The sequence below is a fragment of the Cephus cinctus genome, unplaced genomic scaffold (assembly GCF_000341935.2).
Source record: "Cephus cinctus unplaced genomic scaffold, Ccin1 Ccin1_scaffold0020, whole genome shotgun sequence".
NCBI classification, from domain to species: Eukaryota; Metazoa; Arthropoda; class Insecta; order Hymenoptera; family Cephidae; genus Cephus; species Cephus cinctus.
The window spans coordinates 717,205-729,763 of NW_014332768.1; the positions used below are offsets into that span (position 1 = coordinate 717,205).

The window sequence follows — 12,559 nt, forward strand, 5'->3', positions numbered from 1 at the left end:
AGGCAGGAAGTGCCGGGGGGGTTGGTAGTTCGTACCTTACTTCATCAACGAAGCTCGATTATCGTGACAACCAAATGGGCGACCTCCTTCAGAGACCAGGAGATAAAGGGTTCAAGGTCGTCAGGGGGTAGTACGGATATTTCCATGTCATGGATCCACCCCTTTCGGTGAGTTTCTCGGCAGGGGTTGTCACACTGGGGAATTAGAGGGCGAGAGCAAAGTTATAACGATGATTACGCGGTCGGCCTTGTGTCAGGACTACCAACCGCAACGGAGGCTGTAAGGATACCAGGCCGGAGGACTAAACATTCATTTGGCTGGCTCGTAACTTCTAATTAAAACACCTGTAATAACCTAGCCATTTCTCGTGAGCGCAATGCGATATCTCTCTGTGTGACTTTTTGAGAATGATCGACTAGATGAAAAAAAAAAAAAGAAAAATTTTCGCGCGCAAAAAAAAATTTTTTGAATTAATCCTATCACGGGGTAGTGACAATATTATTAATCGTCGAGGTCGATGATAAAATTTCGATTATTTTAATAATCATCGCCCCGCGGCTTATCGCCAGAATCTTATTGCGAACGGCGTCGATCTAGACTACGTGTTCCGGATAGCCAAGAATTACAGCCGTTCCGGAAATCCAACTCGTAGCCCTACCAGATATCGTTCTTAAAGGCGTGAGATTTTCTGTCGGATAATTACGAGACAGCAATGATAATTGTTACGAATGCTCCGATACGAACAACAGTAATAGTAACAGTCGTACCGTTTGGCTACTGTTTCCTGCGGGCAGATTCAACCGTACGACGTTACTAAGGGAGCCCAGCGCCACCTGGATAACTCAGACGCACTACTGTAGGAGAGAAAATTTAACTGGGGCCTGGATATACATACAATACGATCTACGAATATATGGATATACATCATTTTAGTGATTGAAAGCAGATAAAATGAAATTTACACAATTAAAAATATATCGCATAATTAAAATAAAATTTTTTTTCTAATTAAAAGGTTAAAAAAAATTTTTTTAATTAATATCATGTTCTCTGCAGTGCCTTCGCAATGTTGAATGACCGCGTACTATTTTGGACTTAATTTTCAGATTTCATTTAATTTCCCTGCAGTATTAAGTAACGAATGTAATGATAATAAATTTTGTGTCTGAAGTCTAATAGAGCTAAGGGAACTAAGGAAACACGTACTTTTGAAAACTAACGTATTAGTGGCTACAGAAGGCAAAGCAAGGTACGTACATGGTAACCGTGTAGTTGCATTATCATGGCAACGAGAGCTAGATGCGATACCAGTTACAATGTTGCTGGGTAGCAGGAAACGTACAAGACAGGCAGTGTTGTGAATCGAAGAAGGAATGGGGTATTGTAAGGAGGCTGGAGGCTGTGGTATTGTAAAGAGGAAGTGGCGAGGGAGGAGAAACAGGCAACCGAAGAGTAGAACAAAGAGAATCGTCTCCGACGAGTAGTTCATGCGTAGAACAAGTCAGACCATATTGAAAGCAGTCGAGTAATTGCGGGTTTGACATTAGAAGACAAGGAGGACTCGATATCGTACATTTGGTAAATAACCCGATACAGCAATTTTATACGCCTTTTGAATAGTTCAATGGATCCTTTAAGTCTCGAGGGTAAATTCTCCTTGGGGCTGACAGCATCCCCTGATACGTACGTATTCTCGGTCGGGCGCTGCCGTACGATTTTTCTATGCTTTTCATCGGGAACGTTGCTTTTCTTTTGACAGATAACGGAAGGAGGAAAAAATTTTTGAAAATTTTCATTGTTTTGCGTCAGCATGTTTGCTCGGTGACAGCTGTCATTGTATGCAATGAAAATCGAGTGTATACAATGAAAATTCTAGTATCGAAAAGTTTTTGAGTATTATTCAATTTTGATGTATTTTTTTCAGTCTTGTACTTTTCTCAGGCCTATAATTTGATAATGCACGTTCGAACGGCGAAAGAGAAAATTGATTCTCTTAACTGTACACTTTAGTGATTTTTTGCGTTATCAAATTTTGACTTATTCGTCGAGGACTCGGTATGAAGTTACAATCGGAATTATTACCGGGCTTGTGTAGAGGGAATGCATGGAAAAAGTGAAATTTTAGGAAATTTTGGAAAAAGTGAATATTTAGTTTTTTTCGTAAATTAACGTTTTCCAGGTGCTCTAGGTGTACTATTTACTCATTGCCAAACTTGATCAATGTATAATTAGTCAAGTTATTTTTTTTTTTTAAACTTCACCATAATGAAAAATGAAGCGACTTCGTATGTATCCGGTTAGTGCCTATTGTTGCGCCTAATTTCACTAGTTTCACTAGATATTTTCATAAATTTTGGATAGTTCAAATTTCTATGGAAATTCCGAATTAACGAATTTAGAGAATTCTATTTGATAAGCGTACAAAGTTCGTTCGATATTATAATCCATACTCTGTCAGATGCAATAATGTATATATATATATATACACAGTGTTATGTTCCTTATTATTCAGGACTATCTGGAACGCGTTTGGAATTTAGGTGATATGGTTTCTAACCAATATCTAGGGCATAGCGACCTGTGAATACTGGAGGAACGAGTGTAGCACCGGTCATGACCTGGCATAAAGCAGCCAAAGGTCATAAAGTGTCAGTATAACCATTTTGGATCTCAAATAGAAATTTCAAACCAGGAGTGACCAGAGTGATAATCTTAAAATTTTATTACATAAATGTAATTCCATATACCGGGAAGCCCTTATCGTGGAAACTGATAAGACTCATTAACCCCGAATCTGATTAAGCTAATTCATGGCCTCTTAATCAGACTGATCGATTCCAGCCTCTCGCAATGGATCTTGAAATATTCTTCTGCACGTTGTATCATTGTACGTACGTATTTTCGTAAAAAAAATAATATTTAATAAAATATAATTATTACGTAAAAAATCATCGTTTCCTTTATCAATGATAAAATCTTTAATATCCCATATATTACACGGCACCATATGAAATATCACTTGTGACGCGACAGTTCTACATTATGAAAGTCAATAAATCAATTAAATAAATAAATGCATAAAAAAGGGAAAAAACATCATTGTAAAACAATGTAAGAGTATTTTGACGTGACAATCAATGACGTCAGTGCTAACAATGGAAAAATGACGGTCGTTATACATCGTATGATATACAGTGGCAAATACATCATTCACTTTGTTAATACAGCGAACACATGGCCTGTACGTGTATTCGAGATACAGACGAGATAAAGTGACTAATTAATATGAAAAATATGAAAGTTTACCAAATTTTTTATTTTTCAATATCTATACTCATCCTTTATCGACGCACGTGCCAAGACTGAAAATCCCATAAATTAGTGTGTCCCGGGTATAAAATACAGAATCGACAATAACGGTAACGTAAGTTTAATGTATTGCACGCGCCCGTGCGAAATAAATTGTATGAAAAATTGTTCAACATTCATATTTTTTTCTTTTTTCACAATTTCAAAAAGGAACAAAATTATATTCACCGCGAGTTGTTAAATAGTATCTCATTTACACGCCGCGTGGAGGCGCTGGGGTCCGAGCCTATCTGGCAAGCGTGTATATATATATATATATATATATGTATATATGTATAATATTAAATTTTCTTTTCTCTCCCGTTGTATATTTCTGAGGTAATTACCCGCGTAATAACTCGCATTACAAAACGGATAATCCGTGGAAAAATAATAAATTTTTCTTGTTTTCTTTCGGAGGCGGCGGCGGTAGCTACTTCTGCCGCTGCACTGTAGATGGCAGAACGGCTGCTACGGCGGAGAGGAACAGCGTCGGCGGCGGGTTCAGTAATTTATAAGCGCGTAATCCTGTCAGATTTGGGGATTTATCGCGGCCAGCTGGATATATTGCGCGATGACTGATTATTTGGAATTTTCTTTTTTTCTTTTTTAACGGGCAAATTGCTCGATAAATCGCGACGGCTGATACGATAAATTGTTTTTCACTAGTGAGTACGCTACATGATTCTGCATGTCGATAATACCCATTAAGTTTCTTCGAGAACATATACAGGCTCTTTCAAATGTATGGCACTAACCAACATCAGGTCGTACATTTCATTTCTATGGTAGATCCTATACCACGGAAATCAATCGGACGACTTAATTTTGGTTAGTACTTATTTTTGAAAGACCCTGTATACCCAGCAAATTTTTAAGAGGGATCCAGTATTCAATCATTAATGGTTCGATTGATAGGTGCAGTAGGCCAGAAGGGCTCATTACTGATTTGCTCTTATATGTTAATTGGGCAGGTTTTTCATATATATACTTACGTATAATATTTATGTACGCATATATATATATAATACCTTTGCATATGTACAGTAGAGAGCTTTGTATTTTCGTTGAAGTATCCAAGGACTTCAAAGCTCAGTCGTTTGTAGCTTTCTTGCTGTGTGTATATATATATATACAAGGCCATCAGTATTTTCCCTTTACTGCATGCACATGTGCTTCTTCCATCTGAATGCATCAAAGTCGATGAGGTACCCAGTGTCGATTGATTCTCCTCGACCGAAGAGGAATGATGATCATCTCACGACTGTCGAGCTATCGCGTGAGAAGTAACATTGAACTTCTGCTGCAGCTACGTTCAGTATAGTTACCATATATTTTCACGTCAGAATGATTCAAAGGCAGTGCCACCAATAAATAAAAAAAAAATATTACTTATGATACGAGTTACAGGATTTACTGAAAATTTAGTGCGTACCGGTTGAATGGTGTGCGAGAAATGTAATAAAAATACGAAGAAAAAAATTGTTTTGAGAATAAAATTTTTTTCAACAAAATCAGCTACATTAAAGTACTTGAAGCGAGATGAGGTAACGAGTCGAAATTAATTGAGTGAATTTCGAGAGAAAAGAAAATTGATGAAAAAAAATATATATATATATATCCAACAACAAGACTCGATAAAAGCGAAGAAAATTGTGTTGCCGGAATTGAATTGGACTGTGCCGCAGTACGAGAATGTAAAACGTAAATTCAAGCAGATCCGTTCGGTGCTTTCAGACGTTCTAAATCATCCAGAAGATAAAAGCGGTAAAACTAACAGCCAGTATCGGCGGAGCATGACTTCGCGCCGCAGTGCTGCCACCGCGCGGGACTTTCGGTTAGCGGACGTGCGATCTCGAGCTCTCCAAAAGTATAACTCACCCGGTCGCCTATTATATCTCGCACTGCGTCGACGTGTCGCTCATGAATATGCTAATATGTCGAGCAGAATGCTAATACCGAGCACTAATTCTCTCATCTCCAACGCTGCCCACCACGGCATCCATCGTGTAATCCTAATTCATAGATATTACGTACTAACTATTTTTACACGTCCACCGTTAAGAGATACGAGTAGGTAGGCTTGAGGGGGTTGAGAGTAAAAATAGAGAAAATATTTAATAATAACAAGTCAGTTAATAGAAAAAGAAAGTCTTTCGTATAAATCATCCCCGCCTCGCCCCGTTCGCGTCCACCACGAAAAAGTATTACGCTCCTCTTTATAATTCTTTATCGCAAGAAACTTTAATTAAGGAGACGCCACGCAAGGAAACACGACTTCCGGCTAGTGTTCATCGCGCGACAATTACGTGCTAATGCCTTTGATACTTTGCTGTATCTTTACCTTCGTCAGACCACAAGGAGACACCTGTTTCGCAGTTGCATCATCATTTTCCCATTGGACGGGGCAGAGGGTGGCGGAGGGAGGGTTGAGATTGGGGTTGGAACATTAGAGAGTCGTTCCCCATACAAGCCAGCCTCAACCGTTCTGGTAAGGCAAAGTCAACCCCTGGTTGTAGGAGGATCGTAGTCGTTTCCTTAATTTGCTTAATTATTTTTCTCTATCTCGAGGCTCGCGCCCGAGGTGATGCGAGACCACGAAAAGCTTTTTATACGAGTGAATATTTGTTTTCCGACGATTTATGTGGCTGCGCATTAGTACGCGGGATACAAACGGGTACGTAGCTTTAATATTCAGGAGTCGGTGGGTTGAGCTTTTTTTACTGTCTCTTTTTTTTTAATTTTTTAAAAGCCTCTTTCAATTTTTATAATGCATCTCTGTTGGAGCCAACTCGATATACTTTTTGACGTTATTATTGATAAACTATCTATGCTCTAATACACATACGAGCATTAAATCACGGAGGGTCGCGGGTTTTACTCGGGTATTATCTGACGCCGCCGGGGGATCCCTAAATATATCCAACCAAATGTATATCTGTACTCGCTGCCATACATTGCGCAGCTCATATCTCTTCTGGATAAAAATTTGCCCTTCAATCCGCTTTAACGAATCCTCTTTAGCAATATACGCCGGTCTCGTATTACTATCAGGGGTTTGCTCGGAACGTACGTAACCTAACCTAACAGGTGAACGACCGACATCACGGTAACAGTTCGAGCGGAAGTGCCGGCTTTAAAAATATTATACCGTTCATACGTTTTTTTTTTGGATTTTGTACAATTTTTATAGCAATGACTTTTTGTCAAATTAAAAAAAAAATTGTTTAACACTAGAAAGACCGAAACTTAGTATATACCTATATTGCCCAAGGCAGTGAAAATGACTGCATTGTGAAAGAATAACTAATGTGTAAAGAAATTTGTTTAAAATTAATTTTTAATATTTTGTATATTATTTACAGTTATATACTTCTGTTCGACATTTCTTTCATGAATTCAGGGCGCAAAAGAAATAAAATAAACAACTTGTTAGAACAAGTATCACTGCATAAAGATTCGAATAACAAGTACCACTTTAGCTTATTGAGCAACTGCGACTTATCAAGTATACGCTCAAATCGACAATTTATCATGTACTTGTATGTTATCATGTGACGATAATCGAAAAAAAAATGAAAACTGTTATTTCAATACAGAGCCGAACTGGTCATATAAGAAATTTACTCAATTCAATAATAAGAGTCCTTTGATTATTTAAAATTTCCCAAGCAGTCAAAATGACTGCTTTTGGACAATATAGGTATAACACATACATATATATACCGAAAATGAAGGAGGTGGGAGGTAACTACAATTATTAATAAACGCATTTATATGTTGTAGAAAAAGTCACAAAGTTCTAAGAAATTGTGTCATTATATGTATACATAATTGTTTTTCTAATTGAAATTAAAAAGCAGTCAAAATGACTTCCTCGGGCAATCTAGTGTTAATATACATATATGACATTCTAATTAATCCTTCGACTGTGCTATCGTAGATTATCCCGGATTTTGTATTCAGGCTCAATTCCAGTCTTTGAATTTACGATATCCGCTTATGTGTTGGGATTGAAACTGATAAAAGTTGATGTTGCTCGAATTACTGGAAATAAAATGTATCGTATTATAATTTTTTATTGTCTTTTTTTTTTATAAAAAATTGTACGGTCTGATTTATATTGTATTATTTGTATATGTGTGTGTTCATGAAGAATCGTTTATTTAGATTTTCGATTTTTTTTTTTTTTTTTTTTCGTGTACTCATATTCATTCTAGATTTATTTTTCGAATGTCTTTGTAGGGTACTTCCGCCGAAATGATCTTTACTTAGCTAAGGAAAAGGATGTACTGGGCGATTACGTAGACGGCCCTTGCTTTGCGAAGACAGCTTTAATAAACTGAAGGAAAGCACGGATCCCTTGGCTCATATTAAACCCTTATCGACTCCTTCTTTAATATCCTTCAGGCTGCTTCCTATGTATATATGTATAATATACATATATACTATGTGTATATATCAATTCCTTCTGAGGAAGGGAATGGATGTTATCTGATTCTGCTACGTTTTCGGATATCTCAACAAGGAGAAAAATGTAAAAAACATCTTAGGTCATTGTTCATATATTTTTTTTCAAATTATTACTAAAAATCAAAATTACCATCCAGTACGTGAACCTGTATAATTCGTCAAATTAAATAAAAACAAATACCTGTTTTGTTACGTTTAATTATATTTTTTAGACAAATCCACACATCTCCAAATCTTGATTTTGGGTTAAAAAATATTTTTGAGAAATTTCCAAATTTTTTTTCTAATTTTTGATCCATGAATTTTTTCTCGTTCAAATAGCACTGTAATTATCGTGATTAATTGAAGAAAAAAAAACTTTGTAATGTATACAAAAAATTTTTTATGACCGAATTCCACGTTCTGTATATTATTCACATTTTCGCAAAAAATAAATAGCAAACGATAATCCACTTTACGAACGGATAACGTATTTACACGTATTTACATTTTTTACACGCATTTCTACCAGTGATTTATTAATGCTAATAAACGACACAACGGAACGAGCTTAAGTCTATATGCCTACTCCATTTCAATTTGCGCTATGACTGAGCAAAGTCAATTTTTTGTCTTCAAAGCATCACTATCCTCCTAGATGAATATTACAATTATAAACGTATGGATCACAATGGACAGTATGCATTGCAGGAAGAAAAATAAACTTTTTTTAACGCTATTCTTCGCCATTAATATTCCACAAGCAGCAACGAGCGCGAAATAGAATTTTTTCTCATAAATTTTCAGCAACTTATTGTCAGTACCATTAAATCCCAACATGCTTTTCAAAAGTACGACAAATTCACGTATCTCCGTACGACTTTTTTTTCTCAGGCATACTTTCCGACATATTTTCACGTCGGACGGAAAAGTCAAGTAAATTTTTTAATGTTACTCTTTCAAGAACGTCCCTTGTATAACATGCCTCCCTTCCCATCGACATTATACAGGGTTATTCAGTAGAAGCGCACCATCTGAAGTTGGCGCGCCCATTGGAGTCCTATGGTGAAACCATATTCAGGTGGTATGTTCGGGCTGAATAACCTGGCATATATACGTATACATATACATATATACAGGGTTATTCACGGCAAACGCATCGGCTGAAATTGGCCGTGAATGGATGATTTCATGAATCGAAGCAGAGTGGCATCATTAAAAAAATGAAAGTTAACGTCACTGCTAAGATCATGAATTTCACATTTTTTCATTTCTTTAACAAGGCCACACTGCCTCGATTAACAGAATTGTTCAATCGCGACCATCTTCAGCTGGTACGTTTGCCGTGAATAGCCCTGTATATCATATATAATAGTTGATCGTCTGGTTCAAAGTAAATTTCATCCGCCAGTAACTCCACTTTGCCGAAGTGAAAATCTATCACACTCAGTTTCGTGGGTCTCGTAATAACATACGTCACAGTCATTTTTTTTTCTACAGTGGAAGCACGATCCATTAAGGGTATAATTGGACGTGTCCATGGTTACGTTAGAAAATGGAATTTTTGTTACATAAAAAAAAATTATTCAAACGCTCGATCGATATTGTGATATATATACAGTTATAAGAGAATATATTCAAGAGTATTACCGAAGGTACGTTCTGATATTCATTACTGTACTACGAGTATCGTCGTGTCTCTATTTACCTGAATAGAATTGAGCGAGAGAGCCATAGCCTAACTAGAAATGAATTTCGGAACGTATGCTAACTGACAACCGACTGAAGTTAGCCTAGGCTATCCACTTGAATCCTATAGCGAAACGAACTTCACGTGGTTCGATACTCCTGAATAATCCTGTACGTGAATATGCATAAATAGAATTAATTAATTTCATAATGAAACGAGCTTTTTCCATTTAGGACACTTAAAAAATATTATTGTTTAATCATAATCCGCCAGATGTTCGAGTCGATAAGGTACTCGATAAAATATTAATTAACGACTTGACAAGAGCTCCAGTGACTGTCGTATGATTTATCGTTGATCTCTTAATTAATTAATGATCGCCTGGGCATCCCTGTTACATATGAAATATCTGTATATGAATAACAGGAAGCATCGATTCGATTTTTCATAAAGCAGCATTATTAACGATGATTTAAAAATATTTCAACATAACTTTTATATCGAATTATTTTAATGTCATATGTAATTGGGAAGGCGCCATTTTTTTATCGAAATATACGGAATTTCAGGTATGGGTAAATTATGAAAATTCCTAGTGGTTAAACACAATGCACGTTCCGTCTACATGCGTGAAGTTTGCCATAAGTAAAAGCCACGCTAACTCACCGTAAGTTATAATTGAAACTCTACCGGGAATAAACACAGCGTAATGCAGCCGTGTGCCGCGACAAGAGTTTCTGACGTGAACAACGACGGCCGTCGTCGCCTGCAGAGGTGACACTCCTAAAGATAATACCGCCACTGGTGAATTTACTGTGCTACGTTATTACGATATTCGGATCATGACAAGGGATAATATTTACAAGTTACTTCTTTAACGATGCTCACGTGGCGCTCGTTTGCGGAGTTGACGGTGCACTACGAAATTTGTGTTGTGCGCATGCGCACGAAATGGGTCAGCCATTACTTATTAGGAGGCCAGTTGAAGCAATGTACGAATCGGCCGACGGGATATGTCATATACACAATAAAGTATTTCAATTCTTTTTTTCCTACAAATACCAATATATTTGGAATTACTTTGAAAATTTCTCCATCGATGACTCACGGTCCTATATCAAAGTCGATATCTTATAACATAAAATTTCGTATATTTATCGTATAAAAGCCTTTTATACGTTTTTAGAAAGCATATATATATTTGAGGCCATAAAGCATTAGTATTAGAAAAAAAATTTCATCTCGAAGTAATGTATTTTATGTATGTGTATGTCTGATATATATTATTATATAGTCGGTTCCACATTCATATACACGTGTCACGCGTGTATGGATAGCGGACGGGGAGTTTGCAAAATTTTATTTTATACTCGAACGTCTTCGCATCTGCGGACTCTATATTGCGAGACAAGAATTTTGTGTGAAAGAGACGAGAAAGTCTTTTGAATCCTTAGTAAATCCTGACACTTTTATATAAAACGAAAACCGGGTTGACATCTCGTCTAAAGAAGCCCAATGCCGGATATATCCAGTGAATTTTTCTTCTTTTCGATCGACCATGCTCCATTTGGTGTTTTACTGCAACAGCGTCCTCGGCGTTTTTCCGATTTTCCTCTCGTCGACAAGCACGACGATTCACGGTTGGCCGCCCTGAGAATCGCTATAAGCCGAGTCAGTCATTCGAAAGGCCGAGGAAACGTAGAATTAAGGAACGACGCCTAACCGCCACGACGACAACGACGAGGGGAAAATTGATTTTCTGTTATTGATACTTCGAGGTGAGATTTTATTTTTATCATTTCAGTTTTTTTTTTTTTAATGCAGTTGAAACTTGAAGAACGAGCGACGCACCGAGATAACGGAAAATTTTTCTAATTAAATTTCATAATTGCAACTCTCTCGTACGTAATGGAAAATAATTTTAATTTCTCTTTGTGTTTAAACCTCCAGCCATATTTTTTTGTCATCGGACATTATGTCAGAATTACAATAAAAATGTCAGAAACCGGAAACAAATTCATGCTCGTCGTTTCGAGCTTCCTGCAAGTGGTAGTAGCGGATTGAAAAAAGGAAAAAAAAAAAGAATTTTTCGTCGACTAATGAGCACTAGCTTTAATTAACAGGATTTTCAATTGCATTGTTCAATTTCTATTATGGCGAGTTCTAATGATTATGCATACGTTAACTTCGGTCGTTCGTTACTCGTATTTTTAGGTTATAAATACAAATTAAATATATATGCATGTATATATTTTTTAAACTCGATGTAACTTTCCTATTCAATCCATGTAATATAGTTCAACTCGTTAAATAGAGAAATAAAGTATGACGCCGCAGAGTGTACGAACCTGGTAGGCAACCCAGTGAAACCAAGGAAACCGCAACACTTCATCCCAGCGATCCTAATGGGCCGGTTTATATATCGACTAAGTCGTAACATTCGCCTGCATGTTAATGAACATCTATGAGTAGTAACTTCCGTTTTTACGACTACTTTTCTACGAAAGTGATCGTACGACGTTTACGGATTACACAGAGTATATTAAATGCACGCCGGGAAATAAAAAAAAGATTAGATCTAATTTTTTTTTCAGTTTTTAAAATATTGCAATTAAAAGAAATTAAAAAATAATTATCGCATAATATAATTTCATAAGATCAGTATGGTAAAAAATATTTAAATTATTTATGTAATTAATTCAATCGATTATTTTTTTAATCGATCATATCGATCATATATCGACCTGCTCCCACCCATGTGTTGGCTTAACGATTCTGAGAAAAATAATCCAATCGAATTTAAGATATACATTTTTTATCGCCATTGTGTCAGATATCACGACTGGATATAATTTTATTTAGAGCTATAATTGGTAATAAATAGCCCATTAGACACAGTGGGTGCAATTTTCCAAGGTGGCTTGACAATTCCAAATTTAAATACCAGACGTAGCAGCCACTTTAGGAAATTTGGGTTTAGCAAAGTATCTCGAAAGGCGTAAACAACTTTTCGATCGACTCCTCGTGTTTTTCGGATTGTTGGAACCGTCGAGATTTCTTCGAGGGGGG

General features: G+C 36.5%; 1 long non-coding RNA gene across 1 annotated transcript in view; it reads right to left on the reverse strand.

Annotated features, from left to right (window-relative positions):
• Window positions 1–12,559, reverse strand: part of LOC112494097 — an 18,776-nt gene that overhangs the window by 5,044 nt on the left and 1,173 nt on the right. The window lies entirely within an intron of this gene.